Genomic DNA, 15,253 nt, shown 5'->3' on the forward strand with positions numbered 1-15,253 from the left:
GGCCACAGGGGCCTGGGTCCCCGCAGATTTTGACCTGGACCCCCCTACCGATGACCCTCTCCACCTCCCATCCCGCCGCCAACCCGTCGCCGATCTTTGTTGGCGGGGGACCCCAACCCCCGCCAGCCGAGGTCATCTTTTCCGTTGCAGGCTGCAAGTTGCAAAGCTTCCTGTTCTTCTGAGTCTGACGTCCTGCATGTACCATGTGCAGGACGTCAGACTCAGAATTTGAAACTGAGTCTGACGTCCTGCACGTTGTACGTGCAGGACATCAGACTCAGAAGAACAGGAAGCTTTGCAACTTGCAGCCTGCAACGGAAGAGAGGACTTGGGCTGGTGGGGGGTTGGGGTCCCCCGCCAGCAAAGGTAAGTGACGGCAGCGGGAGAGGGTTGGCGGCGGGAGGGGGGGTGGAGAGAGTTGTTGGTAGCGGGGGGGGGGGGGTCTGGTAATGGCAGGGGGGGATCGGTGGGGGGAGGCTAAATGTGCCCCCTCCCCCTGGCCCTGGCCCCCCCTACCGCCCGAGTCCAGATACGTCTCTGTGTCATACAACAGGAGCACTAATTCCTATTCTTCTAATAGCAAGAATCCTACATATCAATAGGTAGCACTACAAATATTACACTGGGCTCAAATACACCAATACACCTCCTACTGGTAAAACAAAGCAAGTGGGACAGCTACAGATCTCTTGACAGAAGCTACATGCCCACAGTCACACGCAAACCACAGACAGACCCTCATCAAATACAGAATGGGATCACAAATTAGAAATGAGATACAAAAACAAAAATTGAACTGAGAACCCCAAGAAGTCAAGCTAGGCATGTACCACAACATAAGAGAAATAAAAACAGAAATCCATTTCCTCTTATACTGAACATAATACAAAGACATCCATAATGTACATTTCCTAAACTAACATAGTTAATACATTCAAAATAAAATACTTTTTTTTTCTACCTTTGTTGTCTGGACATTTTTCCCATCATGTTGATCCTAATTTTTCTTTTCTGCTTTCCTGTCTGTCTTCTTTCTTTCCAGGGGCTGCTGTCAATCTCTCATTTCTCTTCTCTCCTCCAGTCTAATTCCATTCCCTTATTATATCTGTCTCTGATGTAATCTGCAACTGTGTGCCCTGGGATTGGTAGCATGGAATCAGTGGCAGCCCTACCATTAGGCCAACTGAGGCTTTCTGCCCTTCCTTCCCCAACACCTTCCCCCAAATTTGCCTTTTCTTGTTTTTTAAAAGGCTGCGGCAGCGATTCCCATAGGCTGCCCTGCCGCCGGTCCCGGCCCTTTCTCTCTACTATGGCCCACCTCCGAGGAAATGGGAAATTATGTCAGAGAGGCAGGCCGCACGCAGTAGAGAGAAGGGGCCAGGACTGGCAGCAGGGCAGCTTATGGGAATCGCTGCTGCCACCGCCTTTTGAAAAACAAGAAAAGAAAAGGTACATTTGAGGAAGGAAGGGGGAGATGTCAGATCGTGGCTTGGTTGGGGGGGGGGGGGGGGGGGTTGGCAGCAGAGGAACCAGAGCGGCAGTTCATTCTTTGCCTCAAATGGCAGATTGTCTTGGGCAGCCCCTGCATGGAATGTTGCTACTAGTTCGGTTTCTGCCAGGTACTTGTGACCTAGATTGGCCACTGTTGGAAGCAAGATACTAGGCTAGATGGACCATTGATCTGACCCAGTATGGCTATTCTTATGTTCTTTTATTGCTCTTTCTTCCCTTTCTTTTTCTGCCTCTCTGTCAACTCAGATTTCAACCGCTTTCTCACCCCGCAGTTCTCCATCTGCTTTTTACTTTTCAACTAACTACCAACTTTCCATATCCTTCTCTCACCCCCCTAGCTCTCCCAGTTCCTGTCTCATTTCCCCTGCCTCCTAATCCCTCCTGTCTTTCCTCTACTCCCCATTACTGCATTTTTACCCTCTGTACATATTATCTTCCTCTCACATATCTCCTTGACAGTTCTCCTTGACCTCTTCCTTATGGTTTCCCCATTCCCAATTTCTATCCACCCCTTCCCCATTTGTTGTCCAGTATCCCTTCCTCTCTCTTTTCCCTCCCTTCCTGCCCCTGTGGTTCAATATCTCTTCCTCCCCCCCCCCCCCCCCCCCCACTGCCCCTGTGGTCCAATATCTCTTCCTCTCTCTTCCCACCCTCCCTGCCCCTGTGGACCAACATCTTTCTCCTGCCCTCCCCTCCATCTTCAGGCCCATCTTTCTTTTTCTTCCCCTCTACCCCTTAGATCTATCATTTCTCCTCAATTTCCTCTCAGGTCCATCAGTTCTCCCCCCTTCCTCCAGTCCATCATTTTTCCCCCCTCTGCCCCTCCAGTCCATGGCTTTTCTATCTTTCTTCCCTAACTCCCCTCCACTTCTCAAGTCCAATATTTTTTCTCTTTGTTCTCTACTCCTCCCACAGGTCCAGTATTTTTCTTTTTCTTCCCTCCCTTCCCTCCACCACCTCACGGTTCCAGGATTTTTCTCTTTCTTCTGTCCCTCCCCCCAGGTCAACCTCTGTCCCTCTCTCTTTCTCTCTCCTCCCCCCCCCCCCCCCCTGCCAGCGTGCCAGGTCTACTGAGAACCTTGTCTTCAAGGAGGTTTCCTGGCAGCAGCAGGAAATCACTGCTTGGAGCTTCTCTTCTAACCCAACTTGGTGTTTACACAGGGGTGGACCAGTGCAGAAGAGATTCACCAAGCAGGCTGCAAGCTGTGAATTACTGCTGCTGGGGAATTTCCTTCCAAGATGTAGTTTAAGGTAGATGGGGGGGGGGGGGGGGGGTGAGGGAGGAGAGTCGAAGAAACAGGGAGAAATGCGGGACTGGGCCCCTTGCTGCTCTTGGTCTTGGTTGCCGGGACAGTCAGTCTGCTCCTGCCTGTGACACACCAGTTGAAAAATGCTGGGGTACATCCATTCCCTTCTGTTCACTCTCAGAATCAATGCCTTCTTCTTTTGCCTGGCCAATAATTGCTAATGGAAGCTTGTCACTTGCGTTTTGTAAACCCACCTATGCTAGTTATTTTGTCCTCATTCTATAACAAGAAATAACACAGCTTAAAGGAGTAGTTACTAATGTATGTTAAGGGAACAATGTACAATTTTTGTTATTTAATGTGCAATAAATGGCAAAATTGTGCATTGTTTTATTACAGGCTACACAGTAATCTTCCACTGCTTGCCCTGGAATTGGTAGCATGGAATCAGTGGCGGCCCTACCATTAGGCCAAATGAGGTGGGGGTCTCAGGTGGCACTCTTCTAAGGTGATATTACTCCCTGCCCTTCCTTTCCCCAAATTTATCTTTTCTTTTATTATGTAACTTGGCAAAATGCATTACTCCAGGAAAAATAATGCCACCTCAATGATGGTAGTTCCCCTGCCTGGGAGCATTGGGCACAACGCTTCCAGGAGCCATCTTAAAGGGCAATAGAAGCACAACTTTGTCACAAACACATGGGTCAGGAAGGACCTCAAAGAGCTTCTAGAGATGAAGCTATAACGCCAGATTATGGCTAAACATTCATCATTGGCATAAAAAAACCTTCCTGCTCCTAATGTGAAAAATATTATGTATCTTTCAAAGTCTTATGTAGAAACACATTTCTTTAGTAAAGCATTCACACAGTCTATAGCATAAACTTCTACTTAGCTTTAGAAACTGTGGGTTTGCTCTTTGATTGGAGTCAAAAGTCACAAAGAGGGGCATAATTGAACGGCGCCGGCCAAATAGATGGCCGGCCATCTATTTGACTGGCACCACAAAGAGCAGTCCCGACCCGTATTATCGAAAAAGATGGCCGGCCATCTTTTGTTTCGATAATACAGTTGGGGCCGGCCAAATGTCAGAGATGGCCGTCATCGGTTTTCGCCAATAATGGAAACTAATGCCAGCGATCTCAAACCCGGCTAAATCCAAGGCATTTGATCGTGGGAGGAGCCAGCATTTGTAGTGCACTGGTCCCCCTCACATGCCAGGACACCAACCGAGCACCCTAGGGGGCACTGCAGTGGACTTAAAATAGCTCCCAGGTGCATAGCTCCCTTACCTTGGGTGCTGAGCCCCCCAAATCCCCCCAAAACCCACTCCCCAGAACTGTACACCACTACCATAGCCCTTAGGGATGAAGGGGGGCATCTACATGTGGGTACAGTGGGTTTTGGGGGGTTTGGAGGGCTTAACATTTGCCACCACAAGTGTAACAGGTAGGGGGGAATGGGCCTGGGTCCACCTGCCTGAAGTGCACTGCACCCACTAAGTACTGCTCCAGGGACCTGCATACTGCTGGCAGGGAGCTGGGTATGACATTTGAGGCTGGCAAAAAAAAAATATATTTTTTTTTTGGGTGGGAGGGGGTTGGTGACCACTAGGGGAGTAAGGAGAGGTCATCCCCTCATCCCCAATTCCCTCCGGTGGTCATTTGGTCAGTTGGGGCACCTTTTTAAAGCTTGGTCCTGAAAAAAAGGGACCAAGTGAAGCCGGCGAAATGCTCGTCAGGGACGGCTTTCTTTTTTCCATTATCGGGCGAAGCCGACCATCTTGTGAGCACGCCCCCGCCCGCCTTTGCTACCCTACCGACACGCCCCCTTGAAGTTTGGGCGGCTCCATGACGGAAAGCAGTTGGCGCCAGCCAAAATTGGCTTTCGATTATACCAATTTGGCCTGATTCAGGAGTTCGCTGGCCATCTCCTGATTTGTGTCGGAAGATGGCCGGCAATCTCCTTCGAAAATAAGCTGGAGAGCCATCTTCTAATGCCAGGAATTAATGCTAGCCATCTTTTCGTCAACTGCTTCAGGGCTTCTGCAAATTTCTAAACATAAAAAAACAGAAAATTAGGCTTAGAGACCCCCAACAAAAACTGTACCCACTGTGGAAAATAACTTATTGCTCACTCCATGCTTCCAGCTAAGACTTATCACAGCTCCTCAACCTTCTAGGATGGTGCTTCCCTTTATAACTCTGACATCAGATGCCCTCAAATCTATTAACCAATCAGTGATCTCAAAAATTCCATGTTGAAAAATCATTATTCAAAAAAAAAAAGTGGCACCACTCTATCTTTGCTTTTAAACCCTTCAGTTCCTTAGATTTCAACTTGAAAATGCACTTCTGTTCCTAACTTACCAAGGTTTTTTTTCAATCGCCCCCTCTACAGGATGGCTTAATCCACTGAAGTACTAAACACCTTAATGAATCAAAACTGTGTGGATGTTCATTACAGCGGATCGCTATAGTGAAGTAGTTTTGCCAGTCTTAATTGTGCTTTTATGTTCCTAAAGATGAATATTTAATTTTTATGCCAATGATGAATGTTTAAAACTGCTCAATCAAAATTGAACTGTTCCACAGATATTAGATAAAACTAAAAATCAAATCAGATAAACGATAGTGTGCTGCATGTTTAAAGAGAAATATCCCCTGAATAAGCCTGTTCGGGTGAAACGGGTCCCCATTGGGATCGTGAGGAATAGAAGCTTTAACTTAAGTGCGTCTTTAAAACATGCTGTGTGATTAACAATTGATTGGCAGTAAAGATTTTGAACAGTGATTGAATTTTTTAATCTTGATCAATATAAATGTATTTTCAAAAGTGAATTCAAACTAAAAGAATTTTGGAGGTTTTAAGCCAATGATTGGTTTTAGTCAGAAGGAGCCTGGCTTGTGAAATTGAAGCGGGTCATATTAATTATACCCAGCCTACGGCAATTACCTTTGACTGCTGAGGCTTTTTCCGCCTTTTAATAAACAATTGAAAATCCAGAAAATGTAAACAAAATGTTGAAACATAACACTGAGTGTCACTTGATTTATTTATATATTGGGTGTATGTATGGTTTCAACCGTTTGTTTTTAATGATGAATTGTTAGCCATAATGTGACGTTATAGCTTCTTATGAGCAGTGGAGTAGCTACGTGGGCCTGGGCCCCCATAGATTTGGCCCTGGCCCCCTGGCGACGATCCCTTCAACCCCCCTCCCACCACCAACCCGCCACCATCTGCCCCGCCGCCGCATCAGATACCTCGTTTGCTGCAGCCGAAGAGAGTCTACTTTAGTTCAGCGCCGGAGTAGCGCCTTCGTTCAAGGAAGTTCCTGCTGTGATCAGCTGTTTCTGACGCCTTACGTGCAGGATGTAAGGCATCAGAAACAGCTGATCACAGCAGGAACTTCCTTGAACGAAGGCGCTACTCTGGCGCTGAACTAAAGAAGACTCTCTTCGGCTGCAGCAAACGAGGTATCTGATGCGGCGGTGGGGCGGGCGGCGACAGGGGAGAGTTGGTGGTGGGAGAGGGGTCCAATGTGGCGGCGATGGGGGGGGGTTAAACAGTGCCCCCCCACCTCGGGCTCTGGCCCCCCCTCCCTGCTTATGAGTTTTATCCCTAGAAGCGCTTTGAGGCTTTTTCCTTCCTGACCCATGTGTTTGTGACACAGTTGTGCTTCTCTTACATTTTTTTGAGAACTATATTCGGTATGGATATTTGGTTTAGTTGCAAGTTCTCTTTGAGCATGTAGTTGCCATCTTAAAGGGTCCAGAACCATCCCCTTCCCCTCAGGAGAAATGCCCTTTGTGGATACCCCAAAGTATAGGAGCCAACTTTTCAAAATGGCTGGAGATGCTCAACTCGACACAAATAAGTCTATATTAAGAAAATTAAATACTGGTCAGGCAATCTTTAAATGAAGAGCACAGCAGGTAGTGCACACACCGGAAGGATTTGTGGGTAAAAGAAATGCTAGGGGTAGCACTTCAAGTCCCACCAGTCTCTCTTCCTTTCCAACTCCAACTTATTGTCACACAGTGTACCATTCTACTCTCATCCCATCTATACCACACTCATGCTATTTCTTCCATTCCTCACTGGCACATCTGTACAACCCATATTCTCCCCTCCCAGCCAGTCCTCAGTAGTCTCTCTTCGCTACCTAAGCTGTGCACACCATCCACTTTCTTTTCTCTCAGACCATCCCCACTTCATTCTTAGCCCCGCCCCACCTTAATATCTTCTTCCTCTTATCATCTTATTCTGTTGTTACCCTCACTTCTTTCTCCCAATACAGTTTGACTTTGTTTTGGGGTAGGATGCTCTAATATCCACCACCACCCTGTACCTACTTAAAGGTTTGATAGCAGGAGACGGCTTGAGCCTTTCTGGCGCAGCTTGTTGCCCTATCAATTTCATTGTTTGGGTGTACCAAGATGGCAGCAGCTGCACTGGAGAGAATTAAAACCTCCTTGTGTGGAATGGGTGGAGACCGACTTCAGCCTTGTGACATCATGCCGTCTCCTGTTATCAAACTTCCTTGTACTCCACTCCCCCATTCTATACTTCTCTGCTCTCTTACTTCCTCCTGACCTGCCTTGCCCCCCTACTAATTCCTCCCCCCATTAGGTTCTCTCTTACTCTACCTTGGTCAGTGCCCCTCCCGCTGCAGGTTAGCCTCAGCCGTACTTTATACCTCCTAAGCAGATTCATTGCACATTTCAAAAATTTGCTTCCCAGAGTCCCAGAAAGATACCATTCATATCTAGAACTCACAGACTGAAATACAATAACAGTTCCACATCCAGACAGGCCCCATGAGCTCCACTAGCTGCATGCAAAAACCTTGGAAGTTCAGCAGTCAGTTGCTCCACAGCCCCTAGGGCCACATTTGCATGCTTCCTGCCCTCAGACTGAAAATCCCAAAGATCACATGCTGAGCAGGAAATCAGTGAACCCAAAGGTGTGCATTCATATCAACCCACTGTGTGTCAGCCCACCTGCTAAAGCTTTAGCAGTCACAGAGTAAGTGGTTGACTTGGGGAGCTGAGTTAGCACTAACTCTAGTGCCTTCTGCAAAAATAGAAATTGGCACCTCATTTGTTGGTAACAGCTTTGGCACAATGTCCCCTCCTTTATTAGTGGTGACTCCACCACAACATCCCTCATACTCTCTCCTTTTACCAAACATCCCCTTCTTTCTCCTCCATTCTCTGCCCAGCATTATTATCCCCCTACTCCCCTGGCCCACATGATGTGGAAAAATATGAGGGTTGCACACCACTGTATCTGTACCCCTCATTCATGGTGCCCTGCATAGCCACACGGGTCACACACTTCAAAAGCTAGCCTGTAGCAGAGCTGTGCTGGGAGTGAGAATGCAAAGATAAGGCTCAGTAGCTGAGCCAAGCGGAAGACCAAACTAAGAAACACCTATAGCTGAAGGGCAATGAAGCCCTTACCCCCTTCCAAATGCTACCCATCTCTCCTGTAACCTCTTCCTGCTGCCGCCATGCTATTTCTTTGGGATGATACAGCATAATGAGCTCACTTAGTTCAACATCTCTTGTCTCCCATAAGATGTAACAAGGGAATGACTGTTTTATTTTTGTGAAAAAAGAGAGATGGTATTACTCTTTATTTCCCTTTCAGTTTAAGACTGAATCATAGATATCTGCATTTCAGAGCTGCCAAAGAGAAGCAACTTTAAAGATGTTTTTCAGACTATGGCATCAAATACTGGCAAAACCCCCATCTGCTCCTCCAAGTCCTTCCAGTAAAATAACATATTAATTCTGGTGACTGCAGAGCTAGAGGAGAAGGGCAAAATATAGCTATTGCCTACCCTTGATGCAGCCCAGCTGACACAGAAATCTTTACTAAAGCAAACAATTTTCCAACCTTTATGTCTGTAGTTTAAATTCAATCCTCTGTCTCTACTTGATTTTGGCTTTCTCTCCGTCCTCAAGTTCCTTCTTTTAAGGATTCTCTTCCCGTCTTCTCCCATGTCATCATCATTTTTCTTTCTTCCATGTATGTTAGTCTTTCCATGGTTTCTCTCTACAGCTTCTCTCATCTCACTTTCTAGCCTTAATCCCGCCTTTGCTTCTGGGCCTTTTTTCACCTTTATGTCTGTTCTGTCCACCATGACCTCCTTTCCCTCAGCTGCTCTTTTCCTAGTCCCACACAGCTATTCTCCATCTCTTTCATTGTATGACCCAAAGATGACATTAAAATATTAAACAATGTTAGGCATTATTAAGAAAGCAATAGAGAATAAAACAAAGAATATCATAATACCTCTATATTGCTCCATGTTGTGAAAATACTTCAAGTACAGTGTGCAATTCTGGTCACTGCATGTTAAAAAAGATATACTGGTCGATATTCAAAACAAATTAACCAGCCAGAAATGATGCTGATCGGTTAAAATCGCTTGTTCAGGGCTATCCGCTAATTTTCAATGGACATAACCACTTAACTGGTTATGTCCGCTGAAAATTAGCAGTTAGCACCTAAGTGAAAACTGACTAGTTTGGGGGCGTTCCAGTGACGGAGTAAGCACTTGGCTGATTAAGTGTCGATATTCAGCAATTACATGACCAGGGTAACCGCATAAATGGGACCGCATAAAACAGAGTCCTATCTTTATACGATTAAGTTCCGAATATCAACTTAACCAGCCAATTGTTAGCCAGTGCCTCATAAACCTGATATTCAGTGCTAAAGATTGGACATGCCCGACATTGATTATCTGGGAATAATGCCACCACCGGCTAAATATTTACCCCATAGCAGAATTAGAGAAGGGCAACTGAAATGATAAAGGGGATGGGATGACTCTCTATGAAGGCTTAAGATGTTAGGGAGAAGAAGATGACTGAGGGGAGAAATAATAGAGGTCTGTAAAATCCTGGAATGAGTAAATGCAAATCAGTTGTTTACTCTTTCAAAATGTACAAAGACTATGGGGCATGCCATAATGTTACTAAGTAGTACATTTGAAACAAATCGGGTAAAATATTTTTGCACTTGATGCATAACTAAGCTCTCAAACTTACTGCCAGATGATGTGGTAAAAGCAGTTAGTGTAGCTGGATTAAAAAAAAGATTCAGACAAGTTCGTGAAGGAAAAGTTCATAATCCATTATGAAGGTGAATTTGGGGAAGGTCATTGCTTATCCTTGAGGGTAAGTAGCGTGGAATCTTTCTACTTTTTTGGATCCTGTCAGGTACTTGTGACCAATGGATTGGCCACTGTGAAACAGGCTAATGAGCTTGATGGATCTTTGGTCTGACCCAGTACGGCAATTCTTATATTATACCTTTTCTTTTTTAAAATTGAATAAATTTGCTGCTAATGTGGAATATTTCCCCTCTTTTTACTCTCTGGCCTCTTTCCTTCCTTTGGTCACCCAGACTTCTCTTTTTTTTTTTTTTTTTTTTTTTTCTTTCTTTAGACATCTCTTTCCAGCCCCATTAAAGAAGGCCGCTTACCTCGTGGAGAGTTCTTCAACTGGGTGTCGGATGTCAGCAGGTCTTGGGTCACTCCAGTGACAGGGCTACCTTATCTCATGCAGGTAAGTTATAAAGTCTCCTTTGAACAGGGTCTAGGGGATGGAGATATCATGGGCAGGAGAACAGTAGGGATGGAGAGCCTGGGGACAGGAGGCCAGTGAAAACTGAGGGCTCAGAAGATAGAGGGTTATTGGGCATGAAGAATTTAGGTAATGGAGGGTCAGTTAGAACAGTGCTTTCTGAACTGGTAGAGCAGCTCAGCAATAGCAATAGAAAATCATGAAAAGGTTTCAAGTTCTCAGAAGCCCTCGGGAACTTTTTTTTTAGAGTGCTACATGTTCCATAAAACATTGTAGACGCAATGATATAAAGAGAAAATTGAAAGTGCAAGTACAGTATGCAGAAATCTGCCACACAAAGGACAATGTGTGGATGCGTGTGTGTTTTGTGTTTGTATGTGAGGGTGGGAAAACTTGGGTGCCAACCAAAGATTTCAGGAGCTAAAGCAAAAAATTGTTTTTCCTCATCAACTTTCTTTCACCTTTTTTAGTTTTGCCTTTGCTTTTTCTGAAACAATTACTGCTAGGATTTCTTTGTTTTATTTTTTATTGTTAGATTTTTGTTTTATTTAGTTTTCCATTGTTTTCTCTTGGTTCACGTTTGTTGGTTTTTTTAGGAGTTTTTTTCCTAGGGGAATTGTTTTTCTCCTTTCAAGCCTTTTCTGCTTCTTCTATTCCTAGCCTTTGTTTGCCGCCCTTCCTTCTTCTCTCCCTCTGGTTATCTTGGACCCTGGAAATAGGCCTCCTGCAGCAGTCTGTCTTCCCAGATCTACCAGCTGTTGCAGCAGCAGCTGTTCATTTCCTTGGGCCAGTCCCAGCAACTGCTGTTTTCAGGTCCGGGCCATCCCTAGCGGTGGCTGTTTTCAGACCTGACCAGCCACAGCAGGGATATCTCCTGAGTGACCTGATACCAGGGCCTTTCCCACTGCTGTATGTGTGTTCACATGTGTGATGGGGCTCAGAGAAGTACTTTTCATTTAAGTTTGGTTATGTTGTTTCATCTCATCTACTGAGTTTTGTGTGTCATCTCATCAAAGCCCATTTTCTTCCTTTTTTTGTTGACTTTATTTTAGTGTGGACGGATGTCATGTGACCATTTGTTCTTCATTGTGTGATGTGGAATCTGTTGCCCTGAACTGGAGGAAAGGGACTGGAAACCAGCACCGAAGACTCTGAGCTAGTACAGAGGGAGGAACTGTGACCCGGATTTGGGGGGATCAGTGGATACTTCCTTTGGTCATGGCATAGCTAAGGCGATATTTCATTCTCATTCACAAGAGACTCTTCCCATCATGCAGCCAGACATAGCTGTGCTCTTGGAACCATCTTGTAGGCCATGGTCAGTGAAGCTTTATAAAGCTTGGGTGGGGAATCTTATATCAAAGAGAAGCTCCCTGCTGCTGTTGGACATCTGGATCTCCTGGAAGCAGGAAGAGCGAGTGGGGCTCATCCTCTTATTCCATTGAAAGAGGAGAAGATGAGAACAGTTTTCTGCTGAAGCTAGCAGCAACAGGTCCCCTAGCACCAGCAGGGAGCTCTTCTGTTAAGGTACCAGGCTCTGGAAACACTTAGTCAAACCTGTTGGCCCAGCTGGACAGGCCATTCTACGGGCTGTGTGACGAGCAGATTGGATTGTCCTCTGACCTCGCACTGCAGTCTAACACCATTCCCTCAGCAGGAAAAAGTCTAATAAAAAATATTTATTTTCTCCCACCTGGTTGTGAAGCTGTAAAGGAGAAGGTACCTCTGGGAGAAGGAGAGCGCTGTCTGAGACACTGACATAGGACTTTCCATTCATAGGACTATCAGTGTACATAGGATCGCTCCTGCACCCACCATGCAATTGTAATGCTGTTAAATCTCCTTGCAACTTGAAAGCACTTTAGGGTAGAGGTTGTATGAAAGGAGAGTGAGATACATTAAACTCATCCCTTCCTATTCTCTTCCGAAATTAACTGTACACTGTCTAGAGCAATATACTAAGACTGATGGCAGTAAACTGCCACCCAAAGCTCAAAGGTCTGAAGCACTTCTCCTCATTATCATTATCAACAGCAGTTTTTAAAAAAATGTTCCCTCCATCCCCCTTCACCCCTTGCTTTCTGAGAGGCTGTAGCCATCCGGTTCCAGTAAGTTGCTATATGTAAATCAATTTACCATTTAAAACTTTTGCTTTATATTGTTTGTTTTTTTAATATTAATATTATTATTGTTATTATGTTGCTGGTTTTATCTTGCATGCCATACTAATGTTGGCAATAATGTAATATGATTCGGGCCCAGCCCTGGATCGGTCTTCTGTGTCTGAGTGTATGTCATTCCACTGGCGCCAGATACCCAATAAACAGAGCAGTGGCACTGGTGTAAGGAGGTAATCTCAGGATTTTTAAGGATGTGGCCTACCAGGCTTTCACTGGTTTTCTTTTACAAGGGTGGGCAAAACACTAAGGGAAATGAAATGAATACAAATTGTATATACTCTGAAGTGTATATAAAAATGTGGCATGGAGCTACGGCCTCTCCAAAGATAGGAAAAACATGAACAAGGATGGTGTGCAAAATAAACACTGTGCCTCTCCTCTCTTTCCGTATCTGATTTGAGTCCTTTGCATTGGTCCTGGAGAAATCAAGACTCTGTTCTAGCTTGGATACCTGATCTAGAGAATGCCACATTTGGGTCTTTCAAAGCATGCATGACCCATCTTGAGATGTGGCCAGAGGAACTTCAGGTGAACCAGATCTACAACCAGCAGAACATGGATAAATGCACTGGGGGCATGTGATAGTCTGACTCAGTGTAACCTGAATGGAGCAATACTAACACTGACCAGGAAGAAACCCCGGGGATACTGGATGAACATAAACAGGAAGTTAGTGCATAAAACTAACCAACAGCAGCTGTGGCTGTCCACATACCGGTATGCCCGAAACAGGGTGGAGACAGAAGCAAGAAGTGAATATATTATACTTAGGGTCCCATAGGAGCCAACTTTTCAAAATGATTGGGGGTGCTTAATTATTTATTTTTTTTTTTTTACAGGTGATGCATTTCTCCCCCTCCCTCTCCCCTCCCACCTCTCTCCCTCCCCTTGCCCCCCCTCTCAGAGTTCCAGGCCCCCCTCTCCTCAGAGTTCCAGATATTACCTTGATTTTTTTTTTTTTTTTTTTGCAGTATCCTCTCCTCCCCACCCACTTACCTACCTATTCCAGACCTCTGAGCCACAGGGTGCCCTCCCAGCACGTATCTGAAGCCACTCTAGTGGTCTAGTGGAGTCTTTGGAGCAGAAAAGATCTCCAGTCTTTCCTACCTGCTGCCATTGCTGACCCTTTTGCTGCCGCATCTCCTTTAAAATGACTGCTGAGCCTTCCAACGGCGATCTTGCAAGACTTCAGCGGAAGTCTCGTAAGGCCGCCGCTGGAAGTCTTGGCAGCCACTTTTAAAGAGCGATGCGGCAGAAAGATGGGGGATCTTTCCTGCCCCGAAGACTTCACTAGACCACCAAGGTGGCTTCAGGTATGTGCCGGGAGGGCACCATGCGGCTCAGGGGAGGAGAGGCAAAGCAGATCGCGGCAATAACGGAGTGGGAGGGAGCACCGCGGGGCCTCTGGAAGCGCAAGGCCCTGTGCGACCGCCCCTGCCTAAGACTGGCCCTGCCCATTCCATTTAATTACACCACACAAATAGAGTGGTTCTCAACCCAGTACACAACCAGCTAATCAGGTTTTCAGGATAACATGATATATGCATGGAGAGATTCACATACAATGGAGACAGAGCATACAAATCTACTTAATGAATATTCATTGTGGATATCCTGAAAACCCAACTGGCTGAGTGTGTCCTGAGGATTGGGTTGAGAATTCTATCTATCTACTTATCATTTCTATAGCGCTACAAGGCATACGCAGCGCTGTACACCATACACAGAAGACAGTCCCTGCTCAAAGAGCTTACAATCTAGATAAGACAGGTAAACAGACAGAACAATTAAGGGTAAGGGAATAAGGAGGTGAGGATAAAGGACAGGGTACGTGAGTTAGGAGTCAAAAGCAGTGGTAAAGAGGTGGGTTTTGAGTTTGGACTGCCCAGGAGTTCCCTGTGATTTTGCAGGTGAGCTTTGTATTAAGATGGCTGCAAACCATACAAGGGTAGACTCCAAGGCAGGGGTTCTCAACCTAGTCCCCAGGACAGTCCTAGCCACTCGGGTTTTCAGGATACCCACAATGAAGATGCATGAGATAAATCTGCATGTACTACCTCCATTATATGCAAATCTATCTATGCATATTCATTGTGGGTATTCTGAGAACCTGACAGAACCCCTGTTCTAAGGGGAAACTGATTTTACAACCCTGAACAGTAAAGGATTTGTTTTTGAAAGCAGGGGAATTAGGTAATGTTTTAGCAGCAGGCCTACAGTATTAATCAATTCAGAAGTCATTTGGAGGAAGATCTTAGTTTGCTGATAAAGCCACTGAATTGGGAACATGCTAACTCGGCCAGTTTTCAGCCAGCCATTCCAGCATGGGGAAGGTATTTAGTATGTTCAGTGATGCTGAAGTGGCCACAGATGTGCAGGAGTTTTTCACCTTCTCCTGAAGTACAACATAGAGACTTCTGTCAGGCCACCAGAAGGTTAGGCTTGATGTATCTCTGGTGTCTCAATCCTAGAGATAAAAGGAAAAGCTAAACCAAGGAAACCTCTGTGAATATAAAATCACAGACTGCAAACATAAAATCTCCATGATAAGTTGTGTTCTACAAACTGACTGTGCAGATCTGATTAGAAAAATCCAACTTTTTTTTTTTAATCATGAGCTAGATTTTAATGTAAGAAAAATACTCATAACTGCATCTCTTCTCCACGGTGTCCCGGCATCTGTTTCTGTCTCTGAACTCCGTCATTCCCC

General features: G+C 45.4%; 1 protein-coding gene across 1 annotated transcript in view; it reads left to right on the forward strand.

Moving 5' to 3' along the window:
* PLEC (plectin) overlaps positions 1 to 12,925 on the forward strand; it is a 285,737-nt gene extending 272,812 nt beyond the window's left edge. Inside the window, 2 exon segments of the mRNA XM_030220355.1 lie at positions 10,226 to 10,345; positions 11,416 to 12,925. The gene's annotated coding sequence lies outside the window, so the exon portion shown is untranslated.
* The last annotated feature ends 2,328 nt before the right edge of the window (positions 12,926 to 15,253 follow it).

Source organism: Microcaecilia unicolor, chromosome 1, assembly GCF_901765095.1.
Source record: "Microcaecilia unicolor chromosome 1, aMicUni1.1, whole genome shotgun sequence".
Classification (NCBI taxonomy): Eukaryota; Metazoa; Chordata; class Amphibia; order Gymnophiona; family Siphonopidae; genus Microcaecilia; species Microcaecilia unicolor.